Source organism: Pieris napi, chromosome 3 (genome assembly GCF_905475465.1).
Source record: "Pieris napi chromosome 3, ilPieNapi1.2, whole genome shotgun sequence".
Classification (NCBI taxonomy): domain Eukaryota; kingdom Metazoa; phylum Arthropoda; class Insecta; order Lepidoptera; family Pieridae; genus Pieris; species Pieris napi.
In genome coordinates, this window is record NC_062236.1 from 9,012,013 (window position 1) to 9,038,479 (window position 26,467).

At 33.3% G+C, this 26,467-nt stretch overlaps 1 long non-coding RNA gene across 1 annotated transcript; it reads right to left on the minus strand.

Annotated features, from left to right (window-relative positions):
• Nucleotides 1-7,367: 7,367 nt before the first annotated feature.
• LOC125063796 lies at nucleotides 7,368-8,048 on the minus strand. Its single transcript, XR_007119571.1, has 2 exons — nucleotides 7,742-8,048; nucleotides 7,368-7,655 (listed from the first exon to the last, which is right to left on the minus strand). It is a non-coding gene; the product is annotated as an uncharacterized LOC125063796 (long non-coding RNA).
• Between the last annotated feature and the right edge of the window lie 18,419 nt (nucleotides 8,049-26,467).

Genomic DNA, 26,467 nt, shown 5'->3' on the forward strand with positions numbered 1-26,467 from the left:
TTATTTAATGTCAATTGGTTTCATAGCATTTGTATGATTTAAATAAAATCCTCATCTGATTCAACTTCGCTATACATTTTGTTTAACTCAATAAATGGGTCTTAGAAAATACTTATAATCCATCTCGATATTGATATATTTTACAATAAAATCCCTACTTACCGTAATGTGTGTATCAAGCTCTTAATAAGGTGTAAGTTTCTAATTAGTTTAAGTTTTATTTTCTGTTTGCCTGTGTTTATTTTTTTCCTTGCTAGTATGAAATTTTTATGTTCTAATATAGTTGATGTGTATGTGTTTAAAATTTGTGAAGTCATATTTTCTTGTTTATTAAACCCATAGGTACATGTTGTTTTAGGACTAATAAGTAAATTACTTTATAAGGCTCATAAACCAACCATTTTTATAAGTACTTAATATACGTTTCCTATAGGTATTTCTACAGAACGTCATGTAGAACTCCTTACATGGCCACTTAATAACTGCTTAAAATGAATAAAATAAATCATAATGCATTTTTAATGATACGCTGCGCGAAAACAAATCTAATTGTATTTTAATATACGCTGTTGGTGGTAGCGCGGTGTAATATGTAATCTTTGGTCATTTATTTAACTCTCGCAAATTAAACGCTATTACTTGAAATAAGCATTTTTCATAATCCGGTTAAATTGTGGCTAATGTGTGCAGTTCTTTTGCGAACCAAGCAATATGGAAATTCTAATAATTATAGGAATTACCTAAACTGTATTGTTTGAGAGTTCATTCTTCCTAATGTTGCGAGAGAATTATATTTCCAAAACCCTGGGTGATTGCAGGCAAGCCACCGTGCGTCGTCAAAGATTTGTGGCCGTTGATCTCAAGAAGTTTCACGCCACGGCATTGATTTCTATATCTATATTTAATTCCCTCAAATATGGTTGAGTAAAACGATGGCTGGCTCACACGTCATGCCTGTGAACAGTTGCCGCTTCAGGAAACTGGACTGCGAGGTTTCCGTTCAGTTTTGTAACTTAATACAAAGAAAGAGCGGACCGTATCTCCCTCCTTCTGGTTTCTTCTATCTATGTTTGCCACAGTCATTTTGTATGATGTTTCGATATTAAAAGAGTACCGAGAGTTCTTTACGCCGGCTTTTTCTCTCGGCCTACACCTTTTTTCTTCTTTGCCGATGAGTAGGGATGTCTACCTATACAAATTTAATGACGTGGAATAAGTGATACCTGTATATTATATTCCATAATAAAGATATGTTATGTTTATTTTATCGTAGAGTTTTTAAACATAAACTTAAAATATTTTGTGCATATAGGTAACTAAGTACACTTATGAACGTCTACAGAAAATATGTTAAATTGATTCTAAATTTACATTTTCTACTAGTCCAAGTCAAGGGCGTAGAGCGGGCAAGAAGAACTGGCAAGTAACACTCCACCACTCTTTTTAATCGCCAAGTTTTGAATCATACAAATTTTGAGAAGTATCACATAATTTTCTTGACTTGATCAGTGTTTACTGTCGCCGGCGCATAAATTAATAGTACATAATTGAAAATGATAATATGAGGTATAATAAAGTACGGTTAAAATTAACTTAGTTCGTACAATATACAACATCACTTTATTGTTTTTAATTAACGTTATTTTAAATTTAAATTAAATTTTTGTATATTTAACGTGGCTTGCTACTTAGCTTAGTAGCAGATGGCATCCCTAAGTTCCTGTGTTGGATTCCAGGAGAAACCATAATTGGAAGACACGAGGTACAAACCTACTTATATAACATACATATTAAGAAATATATCTTAAGTACTTCAGATTCTAAAATTATTTTAGCCTTTTTTATCAAAATTCATAAGAATCCTCAGGTCAATGTAATTCATTGTGATTCCGATCACATTTCCCGTATTAGTTATTTTTAATGCACCCATGCAAGAGCGTTGCATAGATACATCCTTATTGACCACACGGACTGCGCCCGCGCAGTGAATTCAAATTCAAACAATCGTTGTTTACAATTGAATACCAACTTTATGGCTGTTGCGGCAGGAATCCTATATTTTTGAATATTCTTTGAATTATGGACACGAGACGTAATTACAGGTGATTTGGATACAGCTGTCGTGTCATATGTGTTGTTTTTAGAAGATGTAATGGGTTGGTTCTGTCTCATAAATATGATTTCTTCGAAAAACGTTTATAACGAAATGCAATTAGACATTCCGTAGATAGCATACACTATAAATGTTACGTCGTGGACCTCCAGAGACCGTCACACATCGTACTAGGCTCATCCCTGAGGTCGCAGGTTCAAAAAAAAATGTTTATTATGGAACATAAGATACATATTGTATCACTTATTCCATGCCATTAAATTTGAGTTTGTAGGCATCCATACTCATCGGCAAAGAAGACAGAGGGTGTAGGCCGAGAGAAAAAGCCGGCGTAAAAAACTCTCGGTACTCTTTTAAAACAGCAAATCATCAAACAACACCCCGTTCGATCCCCGGCTGTGCACCAATGAACTTTATTTCTATGTGTGTTTAACAATCGCTCGAACGTCAACGAAGTCATGGTGAGGAAACTGGCTTGCCTTAGACCCAAAAAGTGGACAGCGTGTGTAGGCTAATCACCTACTTGTCTATTAGTTGGACTATGATTGTGAAACAGATATAGAAATCTGCGGCCCAGACCTAAAAAGATTGTGTGTGCCACTGATTTTTTTTAATTAGATAGGTTGGCCAGTGTTCTTCCTTAAAAGGACTTCAGCGATTTCAGTACATGGGCGAAGTTTCCCCCACCAAAATGTATCTAACTTCCAGACTAATTGCTGTTAATAAGTTGCTGGGTGAGTTTTTGTTTTACGTCTACATACAATGATATACCTGAGTCTGATAAATCTTTTGTATCACCAACGCCAGCGTCTCTGGCTATATGTCCTATTTTGGTTAGGGTTTTACGGATTTAGCCTTTAAGCAAAGCTTTCGTGTTGACAGTTACCATTCCAAACGATCAATCTCGATAATCTAAGCTACTTGTCATTCACAAAGTGTATAAATGTAATCATTTAATGGCAGTGCCTCCTTCCTGCCTCCGGGGTGGCGCTGCATGCATGCATGATACGGGAACGATTAATTTTTGTATGGGAGGTCGAATTTTGGACATTCCTTAAATGAATTTAATAGCTATGTTAATAACAAGAATAACAGCCCACAGACAACAGCCTTGCGATTCTGTAACTCACTTTTAGAATCTCACAGACAGACGTTACAGAATCACAAGGCAGATAAATCCTGCCTTCAACATAAACTTCTGCGCTACACATTAAGCTCTCAAGTAGCAAATTATTTGATACATTTCTGGCAACTACCTTGAGATAGTTTTCACGCCAGCAATGGAAAATTCTCTAGGTTTTTCCGACATCAAACCTACATTCATAGACCATAGAATTGTGGTCTATAACCCAATTGGTATAGAGAATGGAATGGCATGTAGATGCTGTAGCCACATACATGGTCTTTGGTAGAACGCAGTGCTTTGAGAATACAAAGTAGTGACGAGTTATTAGACATTTAGGTGAGGTGTAATATATTCGGAAACCACGTATATGTCTATATAATGTCACATCAGTAACTCAAAGTGTTCGTGCCTGGATTTTATAAGACGATCTAAGTTATACATATTTTTAAGGGAAAAGCACAACGCACTGGTCGTTTTAATGATTTTGATGTAGAGATTTCCTTAAGTGGTCATTGCTTTTAATTAGAATTAATTGCTTGGTATCCCAACAACCCGCTTTCCGTGCGGCTTTACTCCAATGTCGACAATGGAATAGTTAAAGTAAGTTATATTAATTGTATGAAAATTTAGAGCAACGTGAGCGTACTTATTTAAAGGAACGAATTTTCAGTAAGTACTAGCATACATATATCTATGTATTCGACTACTTGATTACTGCTAAGTATAGATATTTTTCATATATTTTTTTAAGGACATTAGAATTTTTTATTAGTGATCACAACAATCAAATATACTGTATTTACAATTTTCTCAACCTTATGGTTCGTAACCTTTGTAGGTTAAGAAAATTGTAATAATAAAAATAATTAAAAATTTATAAAAAGAAAATTTTAAAAAATTAAAAAGTTTTTCATATTAGATCCATCTGTGAAATGCTGTTAAATATCAACCAAATAGGTTAAGAAAATTGGTATAATAAAAATAATTATTCTTTTTTAAAAAGAAAATAAAAAACAAATTTCAAAAGTTTTTTTATATTAGATCCACCAGTGTAATGCTGTTAAATGTCAATAGCCTTTTATAGACTACTATACTTAGAACTAATTATTTAATTAATATCTAGTAGAGTCCAACACATTTTGAATCCGAAACACCAGTTGGTGAAATTAAACAAACCAACTCTTCAGTTTAATAATATTAAAGAAAAAATCTCTTTTCAACATTTATAATATTGCTTCCTATTTATGATTAATTGTTACTATGTCGTTTAATTAAAATTCAAAAGAGGATTCAAAAATTACAATTAGCGGTAAATTAAAATGCAATGCACACTGTATTTAATTCAAAATAGCATTTAGCATCAACGTACGATGCATTTGCAACCCATAAAGACTATTAAATTTAATACACAAATGATTCATACCACTAAGTATTCAAGTCATTACGTTAACTATTAACAATTTACAGATATACAAGCCAAAGATACCCCTATATCTAAGCAATAGCGAATAATATCGCTTATCACAAACTAACGACATATGTAATTTCGGCCACACAAGGCTACATATTAAAATGTATCAAACGATAATCTCAATTATTTGTACTCCCAAATTTTTGTTTATGGGAAAATGTAGTCTAAACACCAGGAATAAAGGTGATACTTGTTTGAACTGTTAAAAAAACAAAATGTATCAGTCTGATCATTATTAGTGATTGAAGAATCAAAGCAATTAAACTCCGGTCATGTGCGGGTCATAAAAGTTGACCTCGGACTTCCGAGAACTCGCATCAGGAATTAGGGGAAAATTAATGAAACCCTGTAACTAGGTATGATCAAATCGATTCAGCTAGGAAAAAAAACATTCCTAAAGGCCGATTTACATTATCTTAGTGTTTAGGAGAGTGCTTTAGTACAACTTGAAAGGCAAGTTCTTTAGCGTAGCGTTTACTAAAGCAAGTAGCGTTTACATGTTTCAACTAAAGTACTATCCTAAAGCACTCTCCTAAACACTAAGATAATGTAAATCGGCCTTTAGACTTCTTAAACTGATAAAAGGCGAATTTATGACAGTGACAGTAGGTATAGACATCACAGTGTGTGCCTTCAAAAAAATGTACAAAAAACCAGTTCGTGACCAACAGAGGCAATTATTAGATTTATTAACTATTTCTCGAATCCATTTTATTTTTCGTCGAAATCATCAAATTCTATAGCAGTTTAATGAAATACTTACCCAACTAACCGAACACACCAGCCATTGTGTCCTTAACGACACAAATATTAATTTTATATTAGCGTAACATTGAAAAGGGATTGACATGTTCACTATATCGTTTTCCACTTCATCTAAATCTATTATGTTCTAATACCCGAAGCGAACTCAAAACCATTCCGAACCGTATTAAAACGCCCCATGCTGTAAATGTCAAAAAAACCCGCGTATTCGAAAATTAAAATACGAAATTCGACGGAGATAAACGTATAAATAAGAAAGAGACGGGTAATTTTTTTTTAATTTAAGTTGCCAGCTTCCAAGAAGGTGTAAAGTGGCATTTATTTTGTGTTATTTGTTATTTATTTTATTGTATTGTTAATAAGCATGCTAAGGGCACCGGTGAGTATTATTAAACGGTTATTTGGAACTAAATAGAATATAATAGCCGTGAATAATCTCTGAATGGGGACGGAGCAATCAAATTCTATTGTTGGCTTTTGAAGTGACTTTTGACATCTTTATACTTTTTTTTAATTCTAATGGCGTTGACAATAAGACTCAGATACTGTATCAATCGACATCTGTATAATAGATGTGATTGATTTTCGCAGAAGTTAAAAGATAATTTGTTACAAATAAAATTTGTCGTTTGGTTCGTACTTTATTGTATTTTAGATACCCTTGTTAGGGGCGGTTTTTTGATCCGTAGTTAACTCAACTATTGGTAAAAAATCGTTACTATTAGTTAAATATCAGCAAAATGCGTTTTTTGATCCGTGGTAAGAGCATCCAATGGTAAAATATCTAACCATTAGGCAAAAAAGTTAACTACTCAGTATCGGAGGGTTAAAAAGATGGCCGCTGGTAATTTATATAGTAACAGCTGTTTGTCACAGAAATCAAACTATGATAAATACGTTTATTACTATCTAATGATGAATTTAAACATATTGAGATACTTTAATTAATGAGACGATGAAGAAGACGATAATATTATATGAGAATGTGTCAATGAGTGACCAAAAATATTTAGGCAATGTCATCCGCCATTAGAAACCTGGGATGATGTAGATTTTTGTCACTGTTACCCCCTATCGAAGGGAACAGTGCTCTGGATTGTTACTGAAATTGGGAATGATCTTAAACTGCCAATGAACAAGAGTATATATAGACAGCAGCTCATACCAGCCTATTTTGCTTCATTACTAACTATAGAACCGCAGCAATATATAATTAAGTATATTACTAATTCATTATGTGTTTTATTGCCTGTAATATTAACTTATAATTATTATAATTAAATAAAATACAAGAACAAGAGTATATATAGACAGCAGCTCATACAAACCTATTTTGCTTCATTACTAGCTACAGAACCGCAGCAGTATATAATTAAGTATATTACTAATTCATTATGTGTTTTATTGCCTATAATATTAACTTATAATTATTATAAGTTAATATTATAATTATTATAAGTTAATATTATATTCTTTAGAGCTTTTATTACATTTGTGAGTTAGAATTTACAAGAATTTATAAATAAAACATTTGACTTGATTAATAAACTGTTTAATTATAACTTAAATACAAACCATTTTTATTAAAAAAACATTACAAAATTTACATGAAACCCTAAAGTAGCAATTAAATATTTTCTAATTGTTTTTCTTGCATTTCACCTCAATTTGATGCAACTCTTTTTGCTGCTACATATATTTATTGTGCCTTTCTTCCATCTGCTGCATCACTTTTTGGTGCACCTCCTCTTTATGCAGTATGGATTTTTGATGGGCCTCTCATTGGTGCAGCAAATGTTTTTGATGCTCTTCCTTAGCATAATTAAACAAATCACCCTCTCTTATTTGTCTTTGTTTCAAAAACTCAATTTTTTTTATCCGTGTGGATCATAATCCGCTTCCTTGTTTCCAAAGGGTTAAAAGATTTTTTCCTTTTGTTGTAGGACACAGCTATACAAGAATAAATATAAAAATGTGCCTACACCTTCATTAAATGTATATTAAATTTAACACTTCGGTGTCTAGACCCATATGAGTTGAAAACGTCACAGAGATTTCCAAGCTGCATCTTTTTGTAGATTGCTGCAGTGATCAGTTGTTTTCAGGTGACGACTGTGTAATCCTTGAGAAGCATCACCAGTTTGGCAGTTTCTTTTTTGGCGAACTTAGCAGTATGGTCCCTTTAACAAAACATAAATGTATTACTTTCTATTACGAAACACAAGATAAACCGGATTAAATAACACGAAAATATGTTTGTACTTACTTGTTTGACTGTTGGCTGTTTGCGGACATCGTTATTTATATATTTAAGTATCGTAAAAGGTGTAAACCGTATTAAAACACAGAAAAACAACTTTATTTATATCGTGTTATTTAGATTAATTTGACACTTCAAACTCTTCAAAGCGCAAATAACGAATGAAGATGGCTAAAATGGATTTCATTCACTCAATATGTCTAGTGTTGTCATACAAAATAAATGTTCCCCACAAAAATGAACCACATTTTTTGGGATGTCATTGCTCATTGCACTGGCAACAAATTGACAAATTGTTAAGTTTAACTATAGTTAAAAAAGGGATTGAAAAACACATTTACGATTTTACCAATGGTTATTCATTTAACTATAGTTAATGTAACAAATGGTAAAACCATTTTTTACTACGGATCAAAAAACTGGCCCTTAGACGATCTTTTGTAGCCAATTTAATAAATATTGTATGAAGTGGAAACTTTCATTGTGAATGTTTAGGAGGCGTTTAATTTTCACACATTTTCAAGAGACGAATGTATTCTATATTCGTGCGATTCTTGACTTTGATATCATACGTTCTATTATACGACACACCGAAATACACGTAAAAGAAATTGAAATATATACATATTTAATTGTTCCACACCTGAGTTAAGTTGAGACACGTTTTTTAGGCAGTTTTTCCCGGCACCACCACTATGTGGAACCAGCTACCCACTGAAGTATTTCCGAATAAATTCGACTTATTGTCCTTCAAGAAAAGAGCGTATCAATTCATAAAAAGCCGGCAACGCACTTGCGATTCATCTGCGGCGGTATCACTTAACATCAGATGAGTCTCCTGTCCGTTTGTCCTGTTATATAAAAAACATATACATAGAATACAAAAATGATTTTAGAAGAAAAAATATCGAGTTTGAGGCATTGGACTGCCTGTGTTCCACGATAGGCTTTATCAGAACAATTTCTGTAATTCTGATGCAAGCAGTTCAGCAACTATCCCTTACAGAGGGGTAGGTATAACATTTCCAACCACGACTGTGTTTTCAATTAAGTGTTATTAATCCAACAGCGGTGTATCTTATTTCGGCCATACAATGCGCAGAGGCGATGAGGACTTGGAGAAACTGATCGTGGTTGGTAACACAGAAGGCAAAAGATCCAGCCGTTCACCAACCAGATGGACCAATAAAGTAAAAGACTCATCGTCCTCAAAACTGTACTGTAAGAGAGGCGCTGGACAGAATCCGATGGAAACAGATAATCCAGATGCTTCCCTGCTGACCACGACGCTCAGACATGAGCTGCCGATCAACAAGCGAAAATAACATTATTAAATAATCTATCATAAAGAGGTATGAAATAACCATTAAACGACACCGAAAATAACTTAAATTTAATTACAATGAATTCCATTTATCGACAAAATAGTCAAATAAACGCTGTAAAATAGACTTCTAGTAAAAATCTTGTAGTATTTTTCTTATATTTTCATACAACAATGCTCAATTAATATTATTATATAAACTTAACCATTAACTTATATTCATTAACTAATAAAATAAGCATCAGTACTGAAAATATATTCAACGTAAAATGGGTCAGTTTATTTTATCGCTATTACATCGTGAGTTGATTGTACATCTGCTGCGAATAATTTTTTCACAATAGTTTATAAGTTTAAAATGTTAAATGGGCGTTGGTGGACCCCTGGTGGGACGTCCAGTGGACCACAACAGGGCCGAATCGAAGATAAGGTTTTTGAATGCATAAAGAATATTTATAGTAATGTTCTTGTCTATTTTTAAGTTAGTCTAAGTTGACAAAAATATATATTTTTACGATTTTTGGGGTTTTAAGTTATAATCACTACACTATTCATCTTTATGTTCTCGCATAATGTGTCCTGTCCATTTCTATTTCAATCTTTTACTAGAAATTACAGAATTTCTAAACATCTCATTTCATTTATTTCTTCTAGTTTTACTCTATCATTCAATTGCAGACCTAGAACACTCCTTTCGATACTATTCTGACATACTCTTCGTTACTTAATATGTAGTTACAATGATCTACAGTACACAATAGCACAAGCTTACATTTATGAATATTCATTAACAAATACTTTAAAAAAATGTATTTTTAGTAATATGTACTTCTAAAAGTAAACGTCTTCTCATAATAATGAAGATTTAAAATATGTGTCCGTCCCTGTACAAAACAGATACTCAACAAAATCATGCCTAACAAGAATTCGGCTAATTATTTACAATATAATGGCTCTAGAATTTATGGTTCCTCTAAGTTATTGCCTTTTAATGTCCTGTCAATTGCCACAAATGGGTTTTGACTTTTGTTTTGTGGTCGACTTTTGGCTATTGTATCTTGAAACGACAATATGCGTTTAATTTTGGTTTGTTTTTGTTTATAGGTCATGATTTAAAGGGTTTTGTTTATAATAAAGGTGAGAAAACCTTTTTACGATTGTTTATATTTGACAGATGAATGAGTTGTTTAACTGCATACAAAATATTTGAATGAAATCTGATTTTAGAACACAGTTTTATTAAGCTTCCATAAAATATTATGGGAATGGGAAAAACGTTGGAAAAACTGTGTTTTTCACATGGTTTACATATTTAACATGTGTCTGGTAATACCAGACATAACTTGTATTTATTATTAAAGAATGAAACCTACGTCATAATATTGAGAGTGGCACTTTATTTCGTCTTTAAAAGAAACTTAAAATCGTCTTAATAGCTTTGCTATGCAATATTAATAATATATTTAAACAGCTAACCTAATTTAGAGCTAAGAATCATTCATAAATAAATAATAAATAAAATTTTGACAGTAATATGGTTGTGGCAAAATTGATCTAACGCTAGTCCCACTACACCCACACTAGGGAGCCCCTATGTTGATGGTAGCTTCAATTATTCAGTGGTACCATGTACATGGTTGAAATTTACACGCATCATGTACCACTGAATGTATAAGTGAATAATGAATGTATATATGAAGGAGGTGTGTGTTTGCGTATTGCGTAACATTCTGTTGTTGAGAGCGAGAAGAGAATAATATCATAAACAAGACAGCTTGAACCATAGTCATAGTTGGCATATGACAAAATTAATTACAGTTTTGACATACAAGAGTCAAACTTAGCGCTAAGGGTCGTATCTGAATCTCAGCCTTAAATCCGTGTTAATTCATTAATACAAATTAAATTAACTACATTTTCAATTAGGTACAAAATTTTCACGAATTTCGTGGGCGGAATAAAAACACTTAAGTAAAATTGTCAACATTATTATTCTAAAGCCTTGGTCCTACATGAAATTTGATACTTTATACTGTTGTTTAAACGGTGTGGGTTGAACATGACTGTACTATTCGGTCAAGCACGTTTCTTGGCTCTTAAATACATACATACATAACAATTTGTATTATTATATTTAAAAATTAAATACATCTAAGGGTTCAGTCAGGTTATGCCAGCAGGAGGTAAGCGCAGGAGACGCTCGTGACGGGGACACTAATTAAGAAAAACTGTTACCATGCCGTCGTCCATAGCGAGCTGATAGGTGAAGATGGAGCTTATAGGTTTTAGTATGACATGCCATGACACCTCACGGACTGACTCCGAGACTCCCCGCGTCACTTTAAGAATTTGCAAGTGGATAAAATAAATAATTCAGTTAAATTGATTGCAAAACCAAAAAAGGTTGATGACCAAATAACTAAGAATTGCAATTGTTAATTGAACTGATTAGTTAATACAAGACTTTGGAAGATGAATATTTGTCTCTGAAATCCAGGACCTGGTATTGAATATACACTGGTCATGTCTCTCTCGATAGTTCGATGAATTTAGGTAGAACTCGGGCTGGTTGGCTTGAGTGTAATACAATAGGAACGAACTCTGGATTAGATTAGCATTTAAGTCGAGGGTAGCATAAACAAACGTTTTTCATATGAATTCTATAGTCACATCTTATAGTTTAAAAAATTTAACGTACAAAGACATAACGTATATAGAACCTTCCTTTTATTTTGGTTAAAAGTTAAACAATAAGTCAGAAGCGCCAAGACAAGAATCAAGTGCGTGTGCGCACGTCGCAGGGCTCTGGGTGTCAGGTTACGGATAATTTGAATAAATTACGGCCCTTGTTACCGAGATGTCTCTATTCTGTGGGACTTTATTTAGTGGTCACCCAGTGGTCGAAATTTGACCGTTATTGATTAAAATTCGTTTTTTCTCAGGACCCTATTGAGTAAGAGACCTGTCAAATATCTGTCACATGTCAATGTTGATAGCGACATTACACGAGAAGAACGCTACGTAGAATACTGTTAATGCCTATTGCATTTATATATGCATACTAGTGGACCCGACAGACGTTGTCCTGCATGATATTTCAAGCAATTAGTAAAGCAAAGTATGAAAGTACCGACTGCAGCGCCATATGGCGGGCTGATTTGTGAATCTAAACCATTCCCAGATCCCCTTGAACACACACAAAAAATTGCATCAAAATCGGTCCAGTCGTTTGAGAGAAGTTCAGTGACATACACACTCACAGAAGAATTATATATATAAAGATTAAGTACTATTATATAATGTTGGCCTTGAGAGAGTAGTGTTGGCCTAGTGGCATCTTTTAATTATTGTGGTGACTTCCTCTATTTTAAGGTCCCGATGGATGTCGCCAAGCTTAGTAAGGCCAGAAATTAATTTTTAATAAGGTACTAGAACTACAGGAAACGCTTATGAATAAAACATACACAGTGGGGGTGCAATTAAAAATATCCCAAAAATAAACTAATTTACGACATGTCCAGTTATTATAAGGTGCCTTGGTATGTATGTGTTAACTGAATTGCATTTAATGGGGCAGAACTACTTTGTCATATTTTTTAATGTTGCCATAGTTTATAGACGCTTTCACAGACAATCCGTAGTTACTTTAAAGGAAACGGTTTTTTTATAGAACAGGAGGCAAACGTGAAGGAGGCTCGCCTGATGTTAAGTGCCCATGGGCACTCTCAATGCCAGAGGGCTCGCGAGTGCGTTGCCTTTTAAGAATTGATTAAACGTAAGGATAAATTAATCCTATTATTTTATGGGATTCGATACTATCGTGCGATTTTGTTAATCCGTGAGTTCAACGCTCCCTTCGTCACTCAAGTAATTTTTGGAATCTCATGGTATTCTGTTAAGCAATTTCACATTACATCTTGACAAGCGGAGGGAGCTTGTAGTTTATTGTTTATCAGAATGCCAAATCGTAAAATGACTGCTTCACGACTGATTTGAGACCGCCACTGCGAAAACCGCTGTGAGAGTTCGAAAAGTGAGTTACAGAATCGCAAGGCTGATTAATAAACTAGATCTACCAACACTAATCTAACGAAACAGAAAGGAAAAAATTGTTGCACAGCCGGAATATGAACGCACGTCCTTTCTATAAATGCACATCAACCAGAGATATTTATAAAAATATAGTTAAAAGCCTTATTATGACACAGTCATTGAGACAGAAATGACTCCATGACTTTCACACACAAAGGTTCAAAAAAACCTTTTATCGTTATAACTCAATGTAACTCCGGCGCTTGCCATACAATAGTTTTCACAGCTATAGCCGCACAATGACCAGAGCAAATTCAAGTGCCCATGAGTAACAATAGATGTAATTGAAATCGACACTTGGAAAGTCAAAAGTACCCGCTTTTGGCAAAAAATGTTACATCTGCCAATTACAATCCCATCGACTAATTGGTGTGTGACTCTTATGTAGAAGGCATAACAGTTTAGTTTTTGATAAACAATACTCTATCGACCATGTGACAGAAATAAAAAACTTTAGAGGTGTCAAGGTACACCCGGATGGAACGAAATTCCTTTCGATTAATTTATATGTTAATTGGTATCATAACAGTATGATAGATTTTCTCGACACCAATCTTACGACGAAAAAAAAAGCCAACATCACGAGGTGTTCCCAGGCGGTCACCCATCCAAGTACTGACCTCGCCCGACGTTGCTTAACTTCGGTGATCGGACGAGAACCGGTGTATTACAATATAATAGCAAAAAAGTGTCGTGACAACTTTTCGTAAGAATTTTTTCCGTCTAGCCCCCTTTCACAACGCGCGATAAGGAACTTCGTTCCAAAAAGATTTTATATTATTTTGCGAAAAAAAAAATGTTTCTGTTTGTTGCTATGTGTGTGTACATAGTGCAAGGGGGTAAGATTTGTATATTCGTATACAAGTTTTTTTTAATGATTCGTCCCATAGTTTTTAGTTAATTCATACGTAAGGAATTAACTAAAAACTATGGGACCTTAGAATTAAAATGCTACATTATTTCTGCGAAATAAATATTTATTTACCAAATACTGTAAAAGTCTGTAATCTGTGCGAAGCCCATGCTAGTTAATAATATAGTCGTAATGTCACACTGACATTAGTTGAAGAGACATAAATACTGTCGTATAATTGGCAACCAATTGAGCGTGCGTCCCCAAAGGACTATCGATACCGAGGCGTTACTCGTTACTAAAGCGAATAGACCCATCCTCCTATTACACCGTTAAGTAAAATAAATTCATAATCTGGGATTTCCGTCGGGGTTTATAAAATCAAATAGTAGGAATATATACTTAAACTTTGAATGATACTCGTATTATGTTCAAAAATATTTATGTAAACAGAGAATTTGTCTGAAATGATCTATGTTTTGCGTTCAACATTCAGAAATACTGGCTCATGCTTTATTTAGACATAGACGAAACATTTAATACTAACGAAACTCACAAAAAAATCATAATAATGATCAAAAAATAAAAATAACAAAAATATATGAAAAGAAAAAAAAGGAATAAGGTACATTTTAAGTGTGTACCCGTAGTAATAACTATGAATACCCAACATCCTGTAAGTGGTTTTGTGAAAGTAAGTCTCGATATGTAATTATAACAAAAAACAATAAGATAGACAATTTATACTTGAAGGTGTCTTCAGAAGCTGAATAAACTTTACTCTTCTCAGTAAAGATTCTATTTCTAGAGTTTTATTAGAACTTATTTATTCACACAGTTTATTTTATTCTACACCCTTTAATTTATTAAAGGTTAGCACTATGTCATTCGAAATGTTCGTGTACAAATTGTCTACTTAAAAATTTACGGGTCCTGCGCTAACACCTCCTTCACGTCTAACGGTGTGAGTGACATCCACCCCAAATGTTTGTATTTAATCAGAATGTGACAGGCGGCTAATATTATTTTATAGCTTTTAGGAATTTTGGAAGGATTTCGCTACGGTTAGTTTGTGACTAATTGAGTGATGATTAACGTTGCGTAATGCCAGACTTAATTTTACCGACTTAATAAAAAAAAAATCGGATTAAAACACGCTTGCTTATTTTTAATATGATTTAAAGTATCTAGGAATATTTAGGAATCTAGTCTAAGTAAGTAGTAACTGTTTTAAAAAAAACATTTACATGGTAATAAGGCCCTGAGATATTATTAAGTACCTGAACCATTATGGTAAAGTTAAAAATAAAATTTGCTAAAAATATCCTCCAAAAAGGAGAAAAAAGGATAAATTGAACTTACTGCTAATCTGGGGCGGAAAATATTAAACGGCTAAAATATGTCTTTCCTCCAACTCGGATTTTGATCCCTTTGGAATAGAGTCTTTTGGGTACAGGCGCTGATTAAAGATTTAGGTTGGCACCTGGTAGATAGTGACCCCAGAGCTAATGCTTTCCTCGCTCAACGAATAAGTATCGCATTACAGCGAGGAAATGTCCGCATTAAAGGTATACTACCACAGAGTTAATAAAGCGTAAAGGGATTGAAGTAGTAAGTTTTTCAATACGAACGTGGAAGGATGTACAGGTATTGCTTGCTTTTTGCCCCTGCGCTTCTAGGGTAGTATGCTAACGCGGCCCCAAGTTTCCCCAACAGTGACCTGATGGGTGCGAGGGGTTTAGTGGATATGGCTGTGGTAGGAAGTCCTACACTCTGTGCTGAAGTACAATCCCTTCAGTTAAAGAAGGTATCTAATAAGTGCTTAATTTTTATTTATTTATAATTTATTATATTAACCTCATTGTGAACCAAAATAACTATTATTACATTACCCTTTTGTTTGTATTCTGGCTAGTTCGCCAGAGCTGCGGGAGTGCGTGTATCAAAATGCCTCCCGTAGAATGTCACCCTTACCTTAAATTACCACAAGTATTGGTAGTAGTATTTTTTCTGTAGCTCTGCCATGCGATTCTGTAACTCACTCACTCTGATATACAATAAACTACAAGGTCCCACTTTTTCAGAATGCCAAATCATAAAATGAATGCTTCACCACTGATTTGAGAGCGACCGCCGATGCGAAAACCGCTGTGTGAGTTCGAAAAGTGAGTTACAGAATCGCAAGGCTGTATTCGAGTTCTGACAGCAAGTATTTGTCAAATAAAGAGTATTAACACGGATATACATACCGTTTTCCCAAAATCTCGTTACAAATCTAGATTTTCTTAACTTGTCATTACCAGGAATATCAGACAATGCTTCAAACCAGTTATATTATTATACGTGATTAGAACTATTTTCCCTCGTGAATACCCCGCGTTACTTTAAAAATGTATTTTTTCACGCTAATAGTGTACAACCTTCACCAAAGTTCGACGAACAACTCGACGTGTAACACGCAATTTTAATCCTTATATTAATCAAGTTAGTGTGGTAAGTTCCATGAATATAATTTAAAATCTTTATCTAAAACATTAAGATAAAGTTGTGTAGCGAGTACAATTTGTGTCAGAAATGAGTTTGACATTTGACCGCGTTTAATCTTAACGTTTGGTTACATGACGCTAAAAAGCACATCAGAAAAAACATGAAAAGTCGCGTACCTCGGACAAGTTTTTCGTCAACATCGATACGACTTGTTGCAGCTTATAATAATGGGCAAAAATTCAAGGCAGTAGACGGGCTGGTAGATAGAAGAAGTTGTGGTTGCGGAACCCCGTACGTTCCGCAGTGGACCAGCATCACATATGCAAAATCAAGCTATCAACAGCCAACCTTTAGCAATAAAGTGGCACGAGAAGAAGAATAAATAGCACAGCATACAGCTGGTCTGCAGGGTCATAACACCAAATGAACCTTACACCTTATTCTGATTAAAAGAAACACTAAATATAAAGAAATAAAATATATAGCTCAAATAACACGAACATAAAGTTGTTATGATTGAGGCGTGTTCAAGACATACCATTCGGTTACCATAGTTACCTTAATTTTACATTATTAATGAACTATAAATAAATAAATTTAATAAAGTATGATATGATATGTACGATACAAATAATATAAGAATTGACTTTGACTAATAATGTAAAATTCCTTAAGACAAATTTGCGCGCCATTTTGTGTGGCAGAATATGCGAACTTACGACCTTACACATTTTTGTACCATTTTCTTGCAATAAATAAATTATGATTAATTATTGTTATTACTTTTATGGCAAGCTATGAATGTAATTTAGGAGAATAGACAATATTCATTCTTAGCGAGAATTTTACAGTTGGCATGCAACTGAAATAATTGTTTCTTGCTGTCCTCTAAATATATAGGGGAGTAAACGAGCCTACGGGACGCCCAAAAAGAGCAGTCATCGCCCATGGGCACCAATTTTGGTGAGTGCGTTGCCTGCCTTTGAGGGAGGATTAAATAACCGCATATGACCAACGAAACAGCGCCATATGATCTCGCCTTTAAAGGAAATACAAAAGAATTTACGTACAATGTTGTCACGTGTCGCACAGTGGTGAGGTGACGCGCATTGCCCTCTTCCACGAATTAGATTTTGATATAATAAACATATGTAGAGAAAGCATATTAAACCGTTTATGGGATCAAATACATTGAATATCATTCTAAACAAACAACTCTAAGATTTGTAAGTAGTGTTAAAAAGTAGAAAAAGTATAGGTAATAAGGAGTGTAAGAAAGTCAGAAACGTTTAGGTAGAAAGGAGTGTAAAACAGTAAAAAAAAGTATAGGTAAAAAGGAATGTAAAAAGTAAAAAACGTTTAGGTAAAAAGGAATGTAAAAAGTAAAAAGCGTTTAGGTAAAAAGGAGTATAGAATAGTAGTAGGGAGTGTAAAAAAGTAAAGTCGAATATCGTGATAATTGTTCCTGGAAACAATAAAATGAACAAGAGAATTAACGAAATTATTCATTCCGTGGCGCCGCAAGTTCCACTTAATTTTATAGAACTATTTTCTATCGAGGTTTGACCACTAAAAGTGTGAATATTACACATAAGAATGTGGAACTGTTTTTAGGGTTGCAATTCACAAACATAAATGCATACCGAGCGTTTCAAATTATTGTTTTACTATTGCTTTCAACAGGAAGGCGATTAGATTAAAGGCCTATTAGGCCTATAAGGATTAGACCATACATTTTGACAACAATTATTCTTATTATTCGAACATTTTGCCTATTTTTATATAGCTAATAGTGCTGTTTTTTTAGAATTCATCAATCAGACTGAACCTTTTTCTTGCAAATGAACTATTTGTTTAATATGTAAACATATAAGGTAGGATAATTTTAGTATAAGTCATTTGTAAATTACTTACATATTATAACTACATAATTTGTATCTTATGTTGATTGTGTCAGTACTGGTACATAGCCTGTGTCTCGCTACTTAAGTATATGTCTTAGAAATACACAAAATAGTTATAAAAATATACGTGATTATCTCGATATATTAGTGTAGCCAACGATCTCATGTCAGAGTATATACCTATGTCACCGTAAAATTGTAAACACCGTTAGATTGTAATCTATCTCGCGAGATTATAAACTGTCGAAAGATTGTGAACCTCAACGAACTGCTTACAATTTAACGTATTATTATTCGGTAGTTATATGAAATTGTTGGAAAGTAAAATTAATACGTTAAAGTGTAAGCAGTTCGTTGAGGTTCACAATCTTTCGACAGTTTATAATCTCGCGAGATAGATTACAATCTAACGGTGTTTACAATTTTACGTTAACATATACAACAAGCTGTAGACTTTACGTGCGCGTCTTTTTTTCCTAAAACAAAACTAAAAAAAAAATTGACGTTATATTTCGTAACCTTTCAAAGTTTAAGTGGTACCAATAAAGTCTTTATTTATCCGAATTAACAAAATGACTGAATTGTTTTCTTTTCCACGAACGTAACTTGGAATTTGATTGTGTATCTGAATTTGGTAAGTTACCATTACAATTGGTTTGTTAGGGCGTCATATCACTGTAAGATATGATATGCTATGCTAATATATAATACCCAAAATCCAACTTCTAAATGTCTTATGTTACTAAGATGCTTTAGATTAATACACCTTTAAATAATAATAATAATCCAGTGGCGAAACGACTCTATATGGGTCTTGGCCTCAGATTGCATCCGTTTATTTGATCAATTTTATTTCATAGACAAATATAGATTTGAGACATGCTGGTTTCCTCACGTTCCTGGTTCCTGCATAGCTGACGGGGATCAAATCTACGACCTCAGGAATGAGAGTCGCTTGCCGAAGCCACTATGCCCCACATTTACCCTCCACACCGTGGGGTATAAAGCTGATGATTTATTTCCTATTACTATTTTTGGGGCTTATCACTTAAAGCACCACAAATACAAACCTAGTTTATAGTCTTTCGCAAAAGGCCAAGGATTATTTAATTGATTTAAGGAATGGAACATCCTCAATAATGTTAATATTTTCAGCGTCACCTCACTACTTTACCATATCCAGACGGTTACGATTAATTTATGAATATAGCATAGCAGTAAGTATACCGAACCATTAATAATTATAATGCGTGGCGCGCTATCCTTATCGCTTGCTACTAAATTGAAACTCGTGAGTGGATTGCTTTATTATACCCCGTTGACTTGACGCCATTACTACTTTAAATGGATGATCTAATTGTCATGGCAAATACCATTACTTAGAACTAGCAACCAGTAATCCTTGAATATACCTTACGACTTATTTTTTCTCCAACTTTGCAAATCCGAATTCCACGAAAGTCTCCGCATTTTTCGGTATAATTTATAGCTTATAACACTCACAAATAACGAGGCTTTATATTGGTAAAAGAATTGTCAAAATTGGTTCAGCAGATTATGTTATAGTTGTCATCGCACTTTAGTGTCTGTTAGTCTGTGAAGATTATTTTCTTTATAGCTGGTCTGTATTAAAGCCATCTGTGAAGACAAATCTAGAACATGACAATGCCTGAGCCACTTTTATAAATTGTCCATTCACTGAAACATCATTACGATCTACCCTGACTTAAGAATAATAAGTAAATAAAGTGTAATTTATAAAGATTTTGCATAAGAAAGTATCCAAAAACACTACTTACAGTCTCTAATAAGGGGAAGACACTCTGTTCTTGTGTTGTTCCACTTAACTCTAACGTGCACTAACACTAATTCATAAGGGTTTGTAAACGTTCGGCACCCTATGCATTAGTACCTACATAAAGTTGTTTATAAGGTCTTTTCCTTTAGAATGTTCTCACTAGACCCGTGGTATAAAGTTAAACTAACTTAAAGGTGTATACTTTCATTATTGTATATAGAAGAGAAATATAGGATAACAACGGAAAGTTGCGTACCTGGGCCACGTATTGCGCCATCACCACCACCTCCTTCAATTAATTATAATGGGTAATGTCCAGGGTAAACGGCGTGTAGGTAGAAAGAAAAAACATGGCTACGTAACGTAAGAGAGTGGACAGGTATTGCGATTGCGGAAGCCTTTCATCTGGCATAGGACAAGACACGCTTCACGAGACTGACGGCCAACTTCTAATAATGGAGAGGTACCAAAAGAAGAAGATATAGAAGAGTATGGGACCTGTGACGAATGATACACATAATGTATAACGCTGAGTGCTGAAAGAGTCTCTCTTACCGTTTCTAGACTTTTAACTATATTATTGATTTAGAAGTGCTTTGTCAAAATTTGTTTCAATAAATCGTTAAAAGTGTATGTAGCACACAGATTAAGTACCTATTTACAATACAAAGTAAATGGAATCAATATCATAAAATATTATTACACCCAATCAAATTTGAAGTTCCTGTATTGCCATTGTGACTCCAACTCACGTATATAACAATGTGCTTTATACATAATTATGTATTAGAAAAATCGGCTTCAATAAGCAATTTGGATACAAGTGATGTTCCTTGAAGGATGTCTGGGATATTGGAAAAACAATGGGTGGAGTTTACGTGTAGAGGGAGTCAATAATAATTCATTTGTGCTACAATATTTGAACCCATTTATTCCTGGATATTTTTTTTATATAGAAAGCCGGGCACGTCTTTTGAAGATCTCATTTCAAGGCGTACAAGGAAGTTGTAACTGCGTATTTGAGAAAAATCCTTTGTGAGCCGAGGTTCGCTCATTAGAAATCGACCTAACTAACACTGTTTATAAGGGTTTTTATAAAATTCTTTATTACACATATCAGTGTTCGTTAATAAACAAGTAATTTTTATTATTGTCTCGTAGTAAGTATCACAATACAGCGGGGAAATGCCATTATTAAAGGTACACAGCCAGGGGACCAAACGTTTTAAATTTGCTTTGTATTTTATTTATAAATTTTTAATTATGTTTACTATGTAAGTTTAGAATATTGTGCTGTATATTGTTAATTTCTAAACAATGTTTTTTTAACTGGTAATAAGCGTAGAGGGCTTACTTAGCCGTCGGAAAGATTTTAAATCTAAAATTCTGCTTTTAGGACTTTACATTATTAATACTTAAACGCTATAAAACAAAGTAGCAAGTGAAGATTTTATAAAACTCTATAATAAACCTATCCTCTTTTTTTCTCGTCTTTGAGACCATAGATCTAGGACCAGTCCCAACCACGCAAGGCAAATTTCATCCAGTCTTACTTCAGAATGACATACAATACACGCAATGGGTTTAATATCTACTAAACATACCTTATCACTAACCTTCATGGATTACAATAAAGGTCGCTTAAATGTATATGTTCTGTACACATTAATTTTGATAACGTTCATATATTTAAACTATACTTTTCAATTAATTGAGTTTAAAATAATAGGCTTCTTCATGTACCTTTATAGTCAGTAGAGGAGGACCAAACCAATAATTGAAGAGAAGTGGCACTGAGCACGGAGACGGGAAAAATTCGAGGGATGTTTTTGGAGCCCAAGAGAGTAAGGAAGGCTGATCACCTTAGCTATTAGAAAAGAAAATAAAACAAAACCGTACAGATCTGCGACCAAGACCAATACTTTATAAAAAGTAAATTTTATATTGTATTGTGTTTTTTAATTTAATTGAAGCAGCATAGACCACACATAAACAACTATAAGATGTGACGTCACGCTGTCTGTGTGTCCGTTAGTAAAATTATTCTAAACGCGTCGCCGTAAATAGCAGGATGGACACAAATTACGTAATTTCCATAGATATAGATCTTAAATCATTTCCTTTTCTAATACGAAAAATCATTTCTTTATTAGCACAGGCATGTTGTAGTGATTAAGAAATATCTGGATTTTTATTATATAACTGGTAATGTACCTATTGTATACATCTGTGATACTTATAGTATTTACTATTGTTTTAGAAGAATTCATTGATTTTAATAATTAAGATATATTAGACATTTTAATATACCGTACATGCAAATATTAATAATACAACGAAAACTGCATCGAAGATGGGCCGGAGTTCACGTACTCTTAGGGTTCAGAAACGCATGTTAAACCATTAGACAAAAAACTACTCAATAATTAAAATTCTCCAGGTCTCATAATATATTATTAATGGTACTGCAAAGCAAAGCGTGTCCTAGCCGTTGTAAGGCGAAACCTCCAAATGCAGTGTGAAACAGCTCAGGACGGGTGATGAAATTTATATTGATGAAAATATTTTAAAATCATACATTAAAAATATTTTGATCAAGGAATTTAAGATTGGATGATCTCTGATCTTCTATTGGGTCTACCATATATTGTTAATAACTTTTTAGTGTAAATTAGAATATATAAATCTATTCTTCTATTCGGATACAAAGATATCTATCAAGCTAAATAAAATAATAACTTAAAAAGATGTCGTTAAATTAGCCAAACCAGCCCAAATAAAAACGACGAAATCCCCGTTATAACGACAGCAGTACATAGCATGTGGTCCATGAAGCTTCCGTCATAAGATTTTTATTGAACAATAATACAAAGTCTCGGTAGCATTTGAATTAATTTCCAATATAAAGTATTATCTAATGTTATTTATTCGGATTTTATATGAATTTTTGAGTTTTCGGCGTTCATTATTTTGTTTATGTGTCGTTTGGACCCCCGCGGGCCGCTCCTGGTTATGTCTTAATAGAATATTTCTATTAAGACATAACCATTTTAAATTTTGTAACTAAGAACAATGTTTTATTATATCCTTGGAATTATAATGTATTCTTGACTAGACTATGTGAGCATTATTTGTGTTTGTTCGAAGAATATCATTAATAACAAAATAGGTCACTAATTCTAAATCTACATAATAACTAGCTGACCCGGCAAACGTCGTTTTGCCATGTATATCATTTATAATAAAAATAGGGGTGAAAATTAGGGGTTGTATGTATTTTTTAATGCTGAATAATAAAAAAATAAAAATATCTAAAAACTAAAAATATAATAATTTAGCGGTGGACTACCCTTAAAATTTAGGGGGATGAAAAATAGATGTTGTCCGATTCTCAGACATACCCAATATGCATACGAAATTTCATGAGAATCGGTCGACACGAGAATTTTATATATTAAATATATTATCTACCTATATGGGTCTTGGCCATAGATTGCTTCTGTTTCTTAAATAATTTTTATTATATAGACAAGTAGGTGATCAGCCTCCTGTGTGACAAGTCATCGTTTTTAGGTTTGAAACATTTCCTAAACGATTTTTGCTGTTTTTCATTGCCATTTTTCATTGGAACTCAGCCGTGCTCAGGGGCATAATCCCTAGGGCCTAGACAGACTCTACATAAGACTTAAGACTTCTATTAAGACTATATGATAAACATAGTTTTATTTTACACCATTTGTAAAAAATAAAGTAACACGTAAAATTGAAAGAATGTATGTCGATCTAATTTGTAACGTTTTCACGTCATTCGTAATAAGTTTGTTATGGAAGAGCTGAGCATTCCAGAAATGAGCGTTATTTAGGGCAGTTTGTGGCCCACTAAAGTATTTCGACTTAGAAAAGATTATACCAATTCCTAAAAGGCACGCAACGCACTTGTGAGCCCTCTGGCATTGAAAAACTTCATAGGCGGCGGTCAGTCGAGGCTCGTGTTCGATTAAAAAACCCCTGACACAAGTATTTCTTACTTAAATCTAAAAATTGAAACATATAGTTTTACTTATAAAATGAATAATTAATGGTTAATATTAATACAATTTTTGCTTATTTTAAAAACTACATTAATTTAACCTTTTTTATCTAAAACTAAAGACGTTTTAAGATTTAGAGAATTATAATAAAGATTTATTTTCTTGAAGATTTTATTGGTTTTGTATTCAAATTCGATACTAAAACCGCTGATTAACATTTAAATGGCCTATTAAGTGTGTAATAGATATTAATAACATAACTCATTTGATTTAATAATTTAGGAATACTAGCAATGCGCAGAGCTTTGTTCAATATTTCTGCGACAATTTAAAAACATACAAAAAACTAAATTTTACTTTGGCTTTAAAGCATAACATTTTGATATTTTCGGTCGTAATAAGGCGAAAATAAATTAAATGAAAATGTTTGCTTTTGTATGCCGATGGAACAATATTTTTCAAAAATTTTGTTTTAATGTTTAATCCAAGATGAAACCATTTCAATTAATATGTATTTGAAAAGTGCATGCTTTTAGTTTTTCTTTTACTATGCATAACATTTTGCTATGCTTCCTCATAAATACTGTTCGCTTTTCTGTAATAAAAACCTAAGTATTTTTCCATTTTTTCGATAAAAACCTTCAAGGAATAAATAAAAAAATACTCTAATTGGTACAGCCGTCGCCGAGTTTTGTGCTTAGCGACATATTTTGCGATTCTATTTTATTTATATAAGAATAACTGATAATGGTAATACATATTTTAATCTGTCACTGTAATCTAAGAAAAACAAGAAAGAAGCCATAGATTTTCTAAAGGAGTTCTCTATGTGCTATTCCCGTCATGAATAGACTGTCCATACAAAATCTAATACATACATGTTAAGCCGTTTTGGAGCCATCAGTACATCTATTTTACAATATAAGAAAGTGTTTAAAATTAAAAGAAGAAGTCTAGGTGTTTGTCATATAAATGAAATAAGACATACTGCACCACTGAACCATAAGTCAAAACATTCAACAAATATTTCTATCCATCACATGCTCTGTCATAGCATCATCGGGCTGATCGGCTGATCGGTTCTGAGAACGGGTCGGGGTTCGAATCCCCGCTGCGACGGTAATTCACGCTCACACCTCCGTGAATCTGGCTTGGAAGAGTCCTATCAATCTTGATACTTGAAAATACAATTGTTACATCGGCATTGATATTTTAAAACTCTATTTGGACTAAGGATTTTCTTGTTCAATTTTATTAAGTTTGATAGGTCCTCTTACAAAAATTTAATGTAATAATTTCTGGTTTTAATAAATATAAATAAAATTTTAAAATAAATTTAAAAAGTTTGGTCACTGTGTACCTCTAACGCTGGCAGCATTTTCACGATGTATTGCGATGCTTATTCGTTGAGCGAGAAAACCACCAGCTCTGGGGTCACCAGTTGGAGAAAGACTTATATTTTAGTCGTGCTTGACCGACGGAAGTGAGATGGGGCTAACGTGCTACACAAGAAGCATTCCAAACGAAAGCCCGTCCCATCCTACAAGGGATCAAAACATCACATCGGAATAAACATACATTGAACTATAAAGTATCAAGAAACGTCAGTCACAGTATCTTAGTAATATATTGATGATGGTGTTCCCGTCTATTGTGATCTTTTGTTAGATTATGATAAGCGAGATAACTTATTCTTGCTTTAATATAAACGTTTGTATGACGCCTCGAGATAGTGTTACATAGACAAGACTTATATATTGCTATGACATAAAGCAGACAGACTTGAGTATATGTTTTAATGATAAATCTACGGTTTAATAAGTCGTTGTTTAGCTCAAATTCCTTTATTTAGAAAGTCAATAATATTTTAAAGTTGTCAAAATGAACATCAATTTTCTTATGATCTCAACTTCTAAATACGAATAAACGGTAACAATTATCTTATAATTATTAAACGTACTAAAATAAGTAAGTAATTACATGTATTCTTTCAGATTTACGTATGTCATTTGTTTTAATTAAATCGCAAATTTACTTTTATTTTTGATTATGCACTGAAATTCAAAGTAAATAAACATACTCTTCTGCACATATTATATCATTCTTAACGTGCGTTCTCTACTAACATAGTATAATAGTAAAGAATTGCCGACCTTCCGTCTACGCACAGAAAAACATAGCAACAACCTTTAGCCTCCGATTTCTGTTTCGTTTTAAGTTTCTTAGTAAACAGTTCGGTCATC